Source organism: Periplaneta americana, chromosome 13 (assembly GCF_040183065.1).
Source record: "Periplaneta americana isolate PAMFEO1 chromosome 13, P.americana_PAMFEO1_priV1, whole genome shotgun sequence".
In the NCBI taxonomy this organism is placed as follows: domain Eukaryota; kingdom Metazoa; phylum Arthropoda; class Insecta; order Blattodea; family Blattidae; genus Periplaneta; species Periplaneta americana.
The window spans coordinates 133,787,840-133,804,892 of record NC_091129.1 but is presented as its reverse complement, the minus strand read 5'-3'; positions in this window follow the sequence as shown (position 1 = coordinate 133,804,892).

Sequence of the window (17,053 nt, the reverse complement as noted above, 5' to 3'; positions counted from 1 at the left end):
GAAACGACAGCCATCACTAACAATTACAATATATATTTAATACGCGAATCTTGAACGCGTTTCAGTCTTTCGTAGATTAATCATTATTCTAACTTCATACATATTTAATTTTCTTAAAAGCTATTCTATGTCAGGAAATGAAGCTAAATTAGTTTCATAAGTTATGATGAGCTTAGGTAGTATGGCGAAAAGAGTTACTTACCTTTAGTCTTGTGTAGGCATTGAGGCAGAATAGACTAATATATCGCTGAATTAGTTATTTTAACTTATAACTTTCTTACAAATGGTTTTTAAAGAACCAGGAGGTTCGTTGCCGCCCTCACATAACCCACCATCGGTGCCTATCCTGAGCAAGATTAATCCATTCTCTACCATCATATGCCATCTCCCTCAAATCCATTTTTATATTATCCTCCCATCTACTTCTCTGCCTCCCCAAAGGTCGTTGTAGTTATTTTCACACCTTAATTTCATATCTCCTTGATAATTCGGAGACTATAACTTTTCAGAATAAATTATGTTTTTTTTTCTTACTTTTTTTAACTGTTTTAATTGGGTTTAACCCTCCTGCTACCAAGAGGGATAATAGGATTATCCACTGGTGATTTTTTAGTATTGGTTTCATTTTCTATGTATTTATTTTTTAAATACCATGTATTTGACCGTTACATGTCTAATAACATTTTTAAATAAGAATAACACAAATAATTAAACTATTTTAAGATGTAATTCGCTTTATTCATCTTGTTACATCCCTTGGTAGTCTGTGTCATGAAAATCCCAGGATATGAAATTCAATCTGTGGCTTAATTTTCTTCATTCTGAGCTTGTCTGGTTTCAAAATATTTTTTTTTTGTGTTATTTACATATTATTCATATTGTAGTTATATTATTTTGACCATTGGTTTCAATTATTTTCAGTTTCTATTCCTCTGTGTTATGGTTATTCTAAAAGCGATTTTGTTAGAAATAAATTATTAGCGGAGCCTTTTTTCGAGGTGGCCATTGTAGTATAGGTGGTGTCCAAATATTTAAACATCAAAAAAGGACTAAAATTTGTTTTGTTGGCTTTATTTTTAGAAATTTCTATAGACTTTTTTTAGAATTTTATTTTATTATAAACAAATGTTTTCGAAATGTTCATGGTTGTTTAGGTTATACTCCAATATTTAAATTTTAAGGAATAACATATATTGGAAATAATTTGAGTTATTAGTACTATTACATTTATAGCTTGTAGTTGTATTGATCATTACTATGTCAAAACAGCGCTGATAATTTTGTCTTGAAATGGAAGGGTGGCAAGTTTAAATTCACTGTGTACCAATATGTTAGCGTGTAGTGTCACCAGTAACAATCTAAAGCTCTTTAATTTTCAACAATATGAAATGTATCACTCTGTATTTAAAAAAATAGGACGATTGCTTTACATTTTCTGGAGGTCTACAGTCAATAATACATAAACTATTAAAATATTCCAAATGCTTGACAAAGATTGGTATTTGATTTTGGTGGGGTTCTTTTTAACGATATTATAATGAATTGTAATACACTAAGACATTTAGAGCCGTATTCATAGACATTTTTAGCGCGGGCTTCCGGTGGATGATCAGCGTTTTTCGTATTCATAAACCAGTGTTAGCGATAGAATATGATTTGAATTCTGTACTAGTAACCAGTGGATAGCCGGGGCTAGCTTAGTACGCTCGTAGCGCGTGCTGCGAAATGTCTATGAATAGCACCCTTAATGTCTGTATAATGATGTAGTTTTCTTTAATTCAAATAATTTTACATTTTACTGTTAGTAGATAAGCTATTCACACGAGGCTATCCTTCCTGCTTGTAGTAGAATTACGCTATATTTGCTTGAAATAGAGAAGTTTGCTTCCCCGCATCCATTAAGATAATCCCCTTTTGCTGTTAGCACAGGGCAAGGTCAACGATATCACATTTCCAATATTTGCCCCTCCGTGTATCACAGAGAAGATCGCTGCATCTCCTCTTCACAAGCCTGTGTTTAAAGATGAGCAACATTAACAGAATTTTGTAATTACGAATAATTTTAACACACCATATTAATTGAAAAAGAGAAGATTACTTTTATCATCAGTTAGTTTTCAGAGATTTCAATAAGCAATTTCTGTTGATATAGGACGTCGAGATTCTAGACTGAAGGTTACACAATGGAAATGTATGAATTTCTAAGTTTAATTATACTAGTAATAGAATTTTCACGTTCAGGATATGAAGCTTAAAATACTACTTCCCTTTCCTTTCTTATAAAAATGATTAATTATTTTGTATTTAACAGCTCGATGTATATCGATATATACCGACATCAGATACATTTTGAGCACAATCTATACTAATAATAAATTTGTAGCCGAAATTTTTCTGGTAATTTTCGATTTTCAAAAAATAATTGGTCCTAACATATGTATAAATAACCACCCTGAAACCGAAAAACGCTTTTTTGAAATTTTTGTTTGTATGTCTGTCTGTCTGTCTGTCTGATGTATGTTTGTTACCTTTTCACGCGATAATGGCTGAACCGATTTTGATGGAAATTAGAATATAAATTAAGTTCGTTGTAACTTAGATTTTAGGCTATATGGCATTCAAAATACATTATTTAAAAGGGGGGTTATAAGGGGGTCTGAATTAAATAAATCGAAATATCTCGCTTATTATTGATTTTTGTGAAAAATGTTACATAATAAAATTTTCTTTAAACCTCATTTCCGATAAATTTTATTCTCTAAAACATTTTGATAGGACTGATATTTAATGAGATAAATGAGTTTTAAAATTAAAATAACTGCCATCTAAGGCGGTGTAACGAAATAAACAAATGAATTCGTCTATAAGGGGCCTTGGTCAACAACAATCGAAAGCTATGAAAGATAGCCTACAGAGAATGTTTCTGTGTTTGTATGAAGTAATATCGGAAGCTAAATTAACCGATTTGTGTAATTAATTATTATTTCACCATTGGAAAGTGTAGTTTCTCTATATGGACATAATGCTATAATGTTATTACAGTAACATCTGAGTGAATTGAGGACAGGTAACATTAAAATAGCTTCTTATGCACAAACAACTTGATAGGCTATTCTGTGTATTCGTTTCCTGTGTTTCTTAAAATAATGTTTATCTCAGAGAATTAACGAACCACAAGAGTGTATTGATTTAGTATGCAGTAATAATATGTTAGCTTAGCATTCCGTTATTTTATAATCCAAATTTTAAATATGCTCAATTGAATCGTGTTAAAATACATAAAATACATATGCACTAAATGCACTGCAAAAAAATTGGATAATGACCCAAGCAGATTATGTTGCGCTGTTGTATAATAAAATTTGTTCCTCCTGAGATTCAAGAGCCCCCATAACAAATTAGAAACTTACTTATCGGTGTACATCCGCTATCAACACATTTTTATATAATATAATATAATATAATATAATATAATATATAATATAATATAATATAATATAATATAATATAATATAATATAATATAATATAATATAATTTAATTTAATTTAAGTTATTTGAAGGGTTCAGAACCATAGTGGCCCAAGCGCCATTTACTGAATACGTAGAAAACAAGAGTTAAAATTAAGTTATTATCATAATTCAATGGAAACATATAGCAAGTAAAATAAAGTATACACATTAAATCTAAATGATATGTCAGTCTTCATTAAAGTATGGATGCATGTAATAAAAATTAAGAAACATGTTAAAGGAATTGTCATTGCACCAAATGAGTGGTCTCTGGACCAAAATGATCGCATTTTAATTATTTAAATACAATTTAAATTAAGTAACTTGTTAAACGATTTATCCTCCTATCAAATACGAATCTTCCCTGGATCAAATGTCCTATTTTAATTATGTAATTACTTTATATTTATTTCTAACAGGTGCAGCGGAGCACACGGGTACGGCTAGTATGTTAATAAGAATTTGTTTTAATAATGGAAGACAAATCAATAATATAAGAAAATTTATCACATAGCTAGCGACATAAACTTTTAGAAAATGTTTGCCTATTTTAGAAAATAACCTATCACTAGGTACCGAAATTGCTGGAACTGCAAGATAGGGTAAAGGTTGGTAATATTGTGATACTGATAATATTGTGATAGTTCTTTTTGAGAATTTTTTACAATTTTACTGAGCGAGAGGAAGATCGATTTTTTACGTCAACGCATTAAGGGGATATTCGTGGACAAATTCCTGCACAAAACCGGTCCTTCTCTCGCTCAGTAGAATTGTAAAAATATTCTCAAAAAGTACTATCATAATATTATTAGTATCACAGTATTACCAACCTTTACACTACATCAGGACTATAGGAAAAGGACTGTCCTCTACTTTCCCACAGTTTCAAGAATTACTCTCTCTCGAAATTATGGCTCATTTACATAGAGTTCTAGTTGTGTTGATGATTAATAATTATGGTGTAACATTTTTGCCTTTTCCTCGAGTGAAAATCACAAGCAGTCACTTTCCTTATCATAATAATTACACAGGCCTGCGATGATAAGACAAAATATCTCTGATTATACATCTTGATTACACAACTTTTAACACTATATCACTTCGAGATGTGTATTATGCCTTTCTCGTGTGAAATTCTATCGTATCTGGTTAACATGTTTCGGCCTTGTATGGGGCCTTCTTCAGAACTGGTTGTTGCTGGTCTTGGCGCCTTTTGTTTTGTTTCCTGTGGGGGTGTGTTCGTGTGGTATAATGTAGGGTCAAAGAGTGTGTATGTTCTGAAATTGAGTTGTGTGTTGAGAATTCCGTTGGGGTGTGTTTTCGTGTGTCTGTATATTTCATATTGTTCTAGTATGTTTAGTTTCTGGCTTTTTGGTTGAATGTGTAATATTTTCATGTCTGTGTCTCTATGGGACAGTTTATAGAAAAAAGAACAATTGCATAGAAATATTTATTGAAACAGATACAGCAATTGTTGCGCTATTTGTCAACATATCACCCACTGGAATTGATACATTTGCCATACCATATGATCAATTTTTGTGTCGTAGAAGTCAGCCGCCTCAGATCGAAACCAGCGTCTGACTGCGTCTGCACCTCTCTCTCTCGATCCCAAGATATGAGAAATGTCTCAATTCCGATGGAAAATATGTTGAAAAATAGCTCAACAATTGCTGTGTCTGTTACAATAAATTTTTTCCAATGAAATTGTTTTTATTTCCTGTTAGCGGCCCCTGGCGAACTTATTTTTTTACGACCCTCGTAATTGCGGTCGAGTGGCCAAAATTTGTATAAGCACTTCTTTTGACATTATTAACATTGTGGAAGAAAAAAAATTTAACTTTTTTTATCTGCCCGCTTCAGAATGTTTGCTTGTGAGCTCAATTTTGTATCCAGCACCCCTAGAAACTATGCATATAGCATAAATTTTCAAAAACGTTTTATGACCCTTAATTTTGTAGGCTTGTATTATTATTATTATTATTATTATTATTATTATTATTATTATTATTTTACTTAAAGCAAGTAAAGCGATCGGTTTGGAAGTAAATCCCGAAAAGACAAAGTATATGATTATGTCTCGTGACCAGAATATTGTACGAAATGGAAATATAAAAATTGGAGATTTATCCTTTGAAGAGGTGGAAAAATTAAAATATCTTGGAGCAACACTAACACATATATAAATGACACTCGGGAGGAAATTAAACGCAGAATAAATATGGGAAATGCGTGTTATTATTCGGTTGAGAAGCTCTTATCATCCAGTCTGCTGTCCAAAAATCTGAAAGTTAGAATTTATAAAACAGTTACATTACCGGTTCTTCTGTAACTTGGACTCTCACTCTGAGAGAGGAACATAGGTTAAGGGTGTTTGAGAATAAGGTGCTTAGGAAAATATTTGGGGCTAAGCGGGATGAAGTTACAGGAGAATGGAAAAAGTTACACAACACAGAACTGAACGCATTGTATTCTTCACCTGACATAATTAGGAACTTAAAATCCAGACGTTTGAGATGGGCAGGTCATGTAGCACGTATGGGCGAATCCAGAAATGCATATAGAGTGTTAGTTGGGAGACCGGAGGGAAAAAGACCTTTAGGGAGGCCGAGACGTAGATGGGAGGATAATATTAAAATAGATTTGAGGGAGGTGGGGTATGATGATAGAGACTGGATTAATCTTGCACAGGATAGGAACCGATGGCGGGCTTATGTGAGGGCGGCAATGAACTTTCGGGTTCCTTAAAAGCCATTTGTAAGTAAGTATTATTATTATTATTATTATTATTATTATTATTATTATTATTATTATTATTATTATTATTATTGGAAGCCGATAGTCATGTACGAACAAAGGAAATTTCAAATTTTTTATCGATATAATATTCACATATCTGTAATGTACTCGATATGAAACTATCGATAAATATCAATATTATATAATATGTATGCATAATCGATAAACACACTTCGCGTGATAAATGGAATTAAAAAAAAAAAGCAACAACTGACAACCTAGAAGTTCGTAATTTTGTATGGTTGATGGAATTCCATTTCCTGTTCCGGTTAAAAATATTCAATATGTTTTCTACCGTTCCGCAGGAATGCATCGATGTGAAGCGCACAGTTCCCTGAGGCCGTTCAATTCTCCGACATGTGTTTATATAAACAACCCTTAAATAATTTTGCTCTCATGAAACAGTTGAATGCGGGCTCTGCTCCGCTGTTATGGATCATGGAATACAAACCATGTGTATATACTCTCCTACCAATTTTGTAACTTAAATAATTTCGTACAATTCTTTTCTGTTTAAAATTCTGACGCGAATATGGCTGGTATTCTACATAATTTGAGAGAAATAGCACTTCAAACAATGCTTTAAGAGTCGAATTCATAGTCGTAATTTATAAAATGTGGAAACACTTAAGTAATGAGCGTTTCCTTGGCACTTATTTTAGACTGTATTGCAGAGACGCTACTCTTTCATATGCACTGAGCATTCCCTTGACATCGAAAGAAATATGGCAACATGGCTAGACGTGAGCGCTTTCGTACATTCAATTGTTTTCCAGCGCCTTCTAATTGTTAAATCTGTATTATTATCGTACACAAATTACAGAAGTAAATATTATAAAGCTAAAAATTATAGAAAATTTGAGAAAGCATTTCACAGAAGAAGAAAGAACTAAGCTAAGAGAACTAGTTATGAAATATATATATCATCTAAAGTAAAAAAAGTATGATAATTGTTTTCTCCAAAAGAAGAAATTGACATGGGACAAAATTGCAGTTGAATTTAATGCAAACTCCAGAAATATTCCTGTAAGTAAATCATTTTAATTCACTTTTCAGTTATTTTCATGGTAAACAATGTGTAAGTGGTATAATTACGAAAATTTTAACAGCTTAATCTTTCGGTAGAATACAAACTAAAATGCAAATAACACTTTTTTGGGCGCGAATACTTTTCGGAAAAAATACCACTTAAACCTGCCTGAAATTATGCTGTAGATAAAATCTCAAAGAGACTAGTATTTTCAGCAGTGGTGAAATCGGTAAGCGTCATGGTTGTATTGTGAATTTCAATGAGAGATACCAAAATATCCACAACAGTGTTTTTGTCGAATCGGTATCCCCTCTTAAAAATGGTTGGTCTTTGTATATCTCTAAAGGGTTTTCCATATTTTTTATATATCTTTTCTTTTTGCCGAAACACATTTTCATTATAGAACTCAATAAATTCAATAAAATCATAATCATCATCCATTGTATATCGACTCAGCTGATTACAGTGCATATGAGGAAACACTTGAGTAAGCTGACAAGCTACCTTATTTGAATAAGTGTTCACTGCAGTGGGATTTATGAATTGGAAATTATTATAAGCAACTGCTCGAGGGTTTCCTTACGATAAGTATTGACTATGAATTCGGCCCTATAACACGGTATATTTTAATCTTAGTCAGTAGCGCCCATTACGCTGTGCTATCACGCCGGTTTTCTACTCAGGCTGTCCGGGTTCGATCTCCAGCCAAATCGTGATTAAAATTGTGGTGGAGAAAGACATTGCAGAGGATTTTTCTCAGGATAGTGTCGTTTCCTTCTGTCATTCCGTCAACACTCTCCACTTCCCCCTCATTCCGTAATGATTCAAGGGAAAAATTGTTCCGGGACCGGGTATCGAACCTGGGACCTTTGGCTAAACGCACCAATGCTCTTACTAACTGAGCTACCCAGGAACTCTACCAGACCTCGACTCAATTTGTCCCTTTATATCCACAGACCTCAAAGCGGGCTGACAACCGTCAAGCAACCAACATTGAGTGCACACAACTCTGTGTGACTTATTGATAAGTGCGTAAGAATGATGTAATTTTTAGTTAAAAATTGAAAAACAAAATCTGTACAAAAAATTAAGAACACATTTTTAGCCTCAGAACACTAGCCAATTCAAATTCAAATTCAAATTTATTTACAAATTACATTTGAAATGATACATGTGAATACATACCCGAAATGAGCATATGCTCGTGCTTGGGTACAGTCCAGTAGTCTACATAAATTTTACAGAGATCAATAATAATGTTGATGTTAGAAATAATAGTAATAATAATAATAATAATAATAATAATAATAATAGAATATCCGTGACGGAGATGATACAAAGATAGTAATGCAAATTAATTCATTAATAATAACAATAGTAATAATAATAATAATAATAATAATAATAATAATAATAATAAGATAGTAACAAAACAAAAATATTTACAATAATAAACTAAAATACTAACACGGATAAAATAAAATATAAAACCACTAGCGAGAGTTAACACAACTTAAATAAGCATATAATAACCAGAAAAAAAATGACGAACTCGAAAATCAACAGAAAAGTTCGTTGTATCGCAGACGACAGCAATCACCGTATTGACATTGTGCTATGCATTAATGGTAGTAGGGGGGAGCCGAAAGTCTACGTAACTGCCGTTCTCTTCGAATGTTCTCGTGCAATCATGGGAAGTTAATGCTGAAAAACAAAATGTCTACTAGTCAAACTGTTCATTATTACCAGATAAATACAAATAATACTGAAATATATTAATCAAGTTTCAGTTATAGATCTCCCCTTTTGTGCAAGAGGTATCATATCAAAATATTTTATGAATGGCGGGGAAAATATAAATTTTAAGAACTCTCTAGTGAGAGCGATAGTGAGAAGTACAATCAAGTGTATCTGTGGCGATGCTATTAAAGAAATGATACTTGTGAATAGTTCATTCTATATTTGTAATATTCTTTTACCCTTAAAACTAAAAAAGAAGGGTATTTTACTAACAACTTCAAATTAGTGTAACTATGAAAATATTGAGATTACAACACATGTTTATACGACTTTTTTGCTCAGAATATCTTCGGAAATAAGCTCCTTAAGTGCCTGTAAATACTCGTGCATCACCCTGTATATTAAGAAAATAGTAATTGAAAATGTATATATTGATTGAATGTTGAAACTATACTTTTTTCGCTGAGCGTAAACCAGTTTTAGATAAAGAAAGAATTCAAGGATGTCCGAGGCTTGCAAAATAAATTCTTACATTTTTTATAGCGTTTGTAAACTCGTATTTGCACAAAATAAGTTTGTCGTCCAGAACAAAAGCGCTCGAAATTGAAAATGATATATTAACTGTGTATTGAATACAGTGTTTAGATTTGAGAAGCACTTTACCAAAATAGGAACATTTATCGCATTACTTATTACATATCTTACTTCAAGATATAGCCATTAATGTTTTAAGACATTTCGTATTATACATAATTTTTTTTATTTTATTTCATTAGGTCATTTTACGACGCTGTATCAACATCTAGGTTATTTAGCGTCTGAATGAAATGAAGGTGATAATGCCGGTGAAATGAGTCCGGGGTCCAGCACCGAAAGTTACCCAGCATTTGCTCTTATTGGGTTGAGGGAAAACCCCGGAAAAAACCTCAAACAGGTAAATTGCCCCGACCAGGATTCGAACCCGGGCCACCTGGTTTCGCGGCCAGACGCGCTGACCGTTACTCCACAGGTGTGGACTACATAAATTACAAAACACCTCCACATTATGCAGAACAGATCACAAATGCTAATCACACCCATAGAGACATCAACACAGATATGGAAATACTATACATTCAACCAAAAAGCCAGAAACTAAACACACTAGAACAATATGAAATATACAGACACACGAAAACACACCCCAACGAAATTCTCAACACACAACTTAATTTCAGAACACACACACTCTTTGACTCTACATTATACCACACGAACACACCCTCACAGGAAACAAAACAAGAGACGCCAAGACCAACAACGACCAGTCTGAGGATGACCCATAAATAGGTCGAAACATGTAAACAAGATACGTTAGAGCATTCCTGTCCGCAACAATTACATAGGATTATTGACATAATTCTTGACACCTATGAAAAGAAACAAATCTGTTTAGGCCTTTTCCTTGATACAGAAAAGGCGTTCAATAAAGTGTGGCATAATGGCCTCTTATTCAAACTAAAAAACCATCTTCCTGACACATATTACCGTTTAATTCAATCATTTCTTAGAAGACGAACTTATTCAGTAATTTATGAAGGTGTACAGTCTCAGATTAGGTATATTTCTGCAGGTGTACCTCAAGGAAGCATTCTAGCCCCTTTTCTCTATTTAATTTACACTCATGATATACCAACACCTAAATCTGATTCTCTAACTGTAGCTCAGTTGGCTGATGACATGGCTTTCCTTAGCAAAGGAGATACTGGTGAACAAGTGACAACCAATCTACAAAACTTTCTACAAGAAATTGAAATATGGAACAAAAAATGGAGAACAGTCATGAACACAAATAAGCCATCAACATTAACATTCACATACCTCAAAAAAGAAAAAGTACTTCCATTATACCTCAACTGTTCACCAGTACCACAACATGAAGAAGTACGATATCTTGGACTCATCCTAGATAGTCGCTTGCCCTGGAATAAACATCTCACTTACACCCTCCAGAGATTAAGATACAGACTTCATCGATTGAAAACAGTACTTTCCAGCTCTTGTCTTTCCCTTTCCAACAAAAGGCTAATATATGTAATGTTTCTCAAACCTATTTGGCTCTATGGATGTTCATTATGGGGATCGGCTTCTATAAGCCAAATCAAGCGTATTCAAACATTCCAAAATTGTGCACTAAGGATAATCACTGGAGCACCATGGTACATCAGAAATGAAACACTTCATTCAGATCTAGATCTAGCCAAAATAGAGACTGTACTTCATTCTTCCTATACACGCTTATTTGCAACATTGTCAACACATTCTAACAGCTTAGTCAACCAGATTCCTCGGAACCTGCCCCCTGCACAGCCTGATCGTCACCTAAAGAGGAAAATACACACTGATTTGTTGATGCTTTGAGGAACGTTAATGGACGTCACCCTCTCCACAAGTCTCATATTGTTGTAATGTTAATTATTTAAGCACAATTGATAGTACCAATTTACAAAAATTTTCAAATAAATTAAAAAAAAGATACGTTAGAATTTAACACAAGAAAGTCTTATCTTACATATTCCGAAATTTTTTATTAATTGTAAATAACCATCTGTACAGTTCTGCATATGAAAAATAAATTATTCCTCTCAAGGATAGCTGCCTCCCCAAAAATGAAAATAAAATGTTGTTGATCTACAATTAATCGGCCTGCTCTTACCGCTCGGTACCCCTATTTTCAAGGACAGCTATCCTTTTTGGATTCTTCTCTATTTTATAGCTACTTAAACGTTTATTTTTAGTTTTATGTTCAATTCTGTTTATGTTGCTAAATAGCCTACACATAAATTTATGTTAATAAGGCGCTATCTTGTTTTAATTTGTACATCATCTCGCACCCTCTCAGTTTTTTACACGACATCCTAGGACAGGGGGTCGCGATCCAGACGTTGAGAACCATTGGTCTGAACTGACAAAGGTTTCATAGTGTGACCATTAAGACCGTTAAAACAAATAATATTACTATTGTAAGAGAACAGACAGCAAACAACTGTCTAATTAAATTTATAGCGCTCTTCTCGATTGTTCTTTCCCTACAGCGGTATCACCACCTCGTAGCCCTTCTTCTGACTTTACTATTAACTTCGTAAGAAAGTATCTAGTTAAGCAGTCATTACTTTGGTAGTGCATATGCGCTCCCAGAGAGCTTGGCCGATTTCCGCAACCTACATTACGATGGAGGAGCAGCAGGTGAATCCCGCACGTCAAGTCCCCAGGGAAATGTGTCCAAGTGGCTGCAGTCGACTCGTTGCTTCGTGGGCCCAGCATTCATTCATGATTCGGTCTCTTTGATCCGTTGTAGGCCTACTCATTTGTTGTGACGACTGGTCACGAAGGTACGTTGAATAGTTCAAACCTCATGCTCATCAAACGTAGACTACAGTAGTGGCAAAAACACCGGACCGACCCTTGTAGCTATTTCAGAACCTTGTTCACTCCAGAGCACGATAGACTGGTAACTAAGACTTTCGTGGCTCGAATCCTGTCTGGGAAGGCAGCTTTTTTTTTGTTCCTTATTCAAATTTATTCCCAATACTTTTCGATTGCTGCTAAATTTTATTTATTTATTTTTATTTTATTGGGTTATTTTACGGCGATGTATCAACATCTAGGTTATTTAACGTCTGAATAAAATGAAGGGGATAATACCGGTGAAATGAGTCCGGGGTCCAGCACCGAAAGTTACCCAGCATTTGCTTGTATTGGGTTGAGGGAAAATCCCGGAAAAAACCTCAACCAGGTAACTTGCCTCGACCGGGATTCGAACCCGGGTCACCTGGTTTCGCAGCCAGACGCGCTGACCGTTACTCCATAGGTGTGGACGATTGCTGCTAAATTCATGTTCTGGGAATAATAAGTTAATTAAGTAGTAAAATATCGCTGCAATCGAAAAGTATTGGGAATAAATTTGAATAAGGAACAAAAAAAGTTTCCTTCCCAGGCAGGATTCGAACCACGAAAGTCTTAAGGTGCTATGCATAGACATTTCGCTAGCCCGCGCTACGAGCGTGCTAAACTAGCCCCGGCTATCGAGTGATTACTTGTACAGGATTGATATCATATCGCTAACTCTGGTTTATGAATACGAAAAACCTTAGTTCAATAATCATCCACCGGAAGCCCGCGCTAAGAATGTCTATGAATATTTCCCTTAGTTACCCGTCTATCGTGCTCTGGAGTGAACAAGGCTCTGAAATCAGCTGCAAGGGTTGGTCCGGTTTTTTTTTTTTGCCGCTACTGTACGTTAAAGATCTAGTCTACTCCACGCGGGAAGAAATTTATTTGGGAATATTCCCAGACTAGATTTCTTTTTACTACCATGATTTATTCTCATCTCTAGTTTAGGCAGCCATATTTGTTTAAACGTGGACCCTCTTGCACCTTCAATCACAAAACGTCTTGCACCAAGGAACATGTTCCAAGGTACATGATGCTATCGGTTTTTGTTTTTCTTTTATTTTAAGATAATGCCACGAAGTAAGTCTGGAGTTATGAGGACTCCAATTAATTCGGATGCCTTGAAGAAAACTGTTGAAGCAGTTATGGCTCCTCCAGGAGATAAAATCTCAGTCAGAGAAGCCTGCAAATAATGGCAAATACATTTTTGAAATCATTATGAGTTTTTACAGCTTTATTTCCAATTATATTCCCTGTATTCCAATTTTCCAAGGTACAAGAGGGTATTATCCAAGGTAAACGAACCTGTTGTATCATGGATCACTTTGCATATTCCTTCATTTTGTTTTTTTCATCTTTCATAGATCTGTAAAACAAAACATGACAACAGAGAAACATGAATGTTGTTAAGAAAGCATATACAAGGTGAACAATAAGTATGGAATATTGCTAATAACTTCTTATATTTTAATTTTACAAAAAAATAAGTTTAATAAAAGCTGTTGAAGATGAAAAATACAATATGATATCAGTGTTGGAAAAAACAAGTGAGTTATTCTTGCACATTGGGTGTGACAGTAAACTAAATTTTTTTTAATGGCACTCTATATTAAAATTTACATATTATGAATCTCAATTAAATTTTACGTAAGAATGTGTAGAAATTTTACCCATTCACCCGTTTTTAAATTTGTTTCGTGTACTTCAAACTTGAGACAAATAAGTACGGTATGTAAACTCATGTTGAGTCGGCCATAAAACTAAACAAAATACTATCATTAATAAAACTTCACCACAGATGCTCGAAATGAGAACCTTTCACAGCCAAATAATGTCCCAGTCATATCTGTGCTCGTATATCTTCACTTCGTCTATGATCAACAGACCGATATTTTGTCATTTCTCGCAAGAAACGCTTTTCAGCTGCTTCCAATCTGTTGATTTATTTATCTGTGGCGCTCAGCGCACAAATGGTCCAACCCACAAAATCATATTTCCACTTTACCTCTTTGTGACAGTGCTAAAAAATGCGATATACGAAAGAAAACTTTGCTGAAATCTCACGGAAAAAACTGGTAATAATGGTTAGGCCGATTTACACTTGGAAGAGAACAATACGAGGAGATCTTTGAAGCAATATACTCAATATTCAGATTTTGTGGGTTCGGCCATTTGTGCGTTGAGCGCCTCATTTGTAAGTGCCCAGCATTCAGATCCGTAGACAAGAACTGGTATTGCCAAATTACAGTGTAGAATATTGTAGAACTTTAGTAGATTGTCTTTCTGACTTCACCAATTGGAATCGCATCTGGAATTCGTTACCTAATGACGTCCCTGCCGGACTTTATCACAATTCAAAATTAAATTGGAAAATGTTGTCTTATTCAATGCTTTTTAGGTACCGATATTGCTAGAAGTGTTGATTTGTGTTTTTTTTTAATTTTATTTTTTACTCTAGATTAAAATTGCAAGTTTCTTGTTTATGTTAGTTAGTTAGGATACAATTAATTATGATACTTAATCATTCATTTAAAGTTTGTATGACTGCAACCTGTGTATATTTTTGTGTGGCTTTACTTTGTTTATTGTGTATTTGTTTCCTTCTTATTTCTATTATTGTATTTGTATTTCTGGTGGTGTGGAAGAGAAGGCCTGATGACCTTAACTGCACCAGAATAAATAAATAAATAAATAAATAAATAAATAAATAAATAAATTGGAGTTCTTCTTAAAATATAATATCGATGGCTAAGAAGTGATACCTCGCATCTGTGAATTTGCGGGCGAATTAGAAAACTGATTAAAAAATTAATTTCTCTCGAAATAGACGTCTTTTCAAATACATTTCTGCTTTGCAGAGAACAAAATAATAGTTAATTGTCCAATTTTGTGAACATAACAATAATGTGGGGAAAAGGAACTGACTACCTTACCCCATTATCTCCATGGGCTAGTTGCCTCATGAGTAATGTCTTGTTGGTGTCACTTGTGAGGTCTAGACTTGTCTTCGGACGGTTGTCTAAACAACAACAAAAATAATAACGTAGTTAAACTAAATGACAATTTTTGTAGATATCAGATATCACTTCTTAGCCATCGATATATTTGTTGGAATCTTTCCGCTTTAATATGATTTCCTGTTCTTTAGCGTACCCCACAGATAGTATAAATTCATCACCTGTTCTATTATTTCACCATTAATTACTATTTTACTTATACAGGAACATCATTTTATTTTTACTAACATTTCTAATATTAACCTGGCTATACCTTTGGAGTCCACACCTGTGGAGTAACGGTCAGCGCGTCTGGCCGCGAAACCAGGTGGCCCGGGTTCGATTCCCGGTCGGGGCAAGTTACCTGGTTGAGATTTTTTCCGGGGTTTTCCCTCAATCCAATATGAGCAAATGCTGGGTAACTTTCGGTGCTGGACTCCGGATTCATTTCACCTGCATTATCACCTTCACCTCATTCAGACGCTAAATAACCTAAGCTGTTGATAAAGCGTCGTAAAATAATCTACTAAATATATATATATATATATATATATATATATATATATATATATATATATACACACATTTGGATCAACGGTTGCTATCCCCTTCCACGAATGGAGTTCGATGATACTGGCGTAATATACTAACAAATCACTTTACTAGGTATAGGAGGGAAGAAAAGTAGTTCATCCATTTACGTAAACTAGGAAATATCACCCTTTTGAGTTTGATAATAATTTTCATTAGGTTTTTGTTTAATCAAAATACAGTACAGTATTAACAGTGAGTGTTTTCACTCACGAACTGAGCTGTCCATGTGGACGTATTCATTATGCAGTGTATATTATACTGTCTACAGCATATTAGCGTACACTATAAAGAATGAAGTTAAATTGAAAAATAATCATAATATGGATACCTAAACACATTTTTCAAAATGGTGGCCGTTCATTTCGATACAGGCTTCAGTTCTAATGTGTGCAATTCCAATTACCAGTTTCGTCCTTCGTACTAGTAACTCATGTTGAAATAATTCTGTACCTACTCTATAAAAGAGTACCTTAGGTACTGTAAATTCCATCTTCACTTCTGCTCGATCCGAAAAGATAAAATTACTCAGACATGCTATCTACTGTCCGTCCAAGTGGTTATGTCGCAGGATCGTAGAATTTTTTTATTTTAGTTGGTTATTTAACGACGCTGTATCAACTACTAGGTTATTTAGCGTCGATGAGATTGGTGATAGCGAGATGATATTTGGCGAGATGAGGCCGAGGATTCGCCAGAGATTACCTTGTATTCACATTACAGTTGGGGAAAACCTCGGAAAAAACCCAACCAGGTAATCAGCCCAAGCGGGGATCGAACCCGCGCCCGAACGCAACTTCAGACCGGCAGGCAAGCGCCTTAACCGACTGAGCCACGCCGGTGGCTAGGATCGTAGAAAGGGGGGAAATCACGTGACAGTTAATTACTTAACGAGGCCCTTTTATTTAAGTTATTTTAAACAGCTGTATGGGTATAATATTACGTAGACGTCC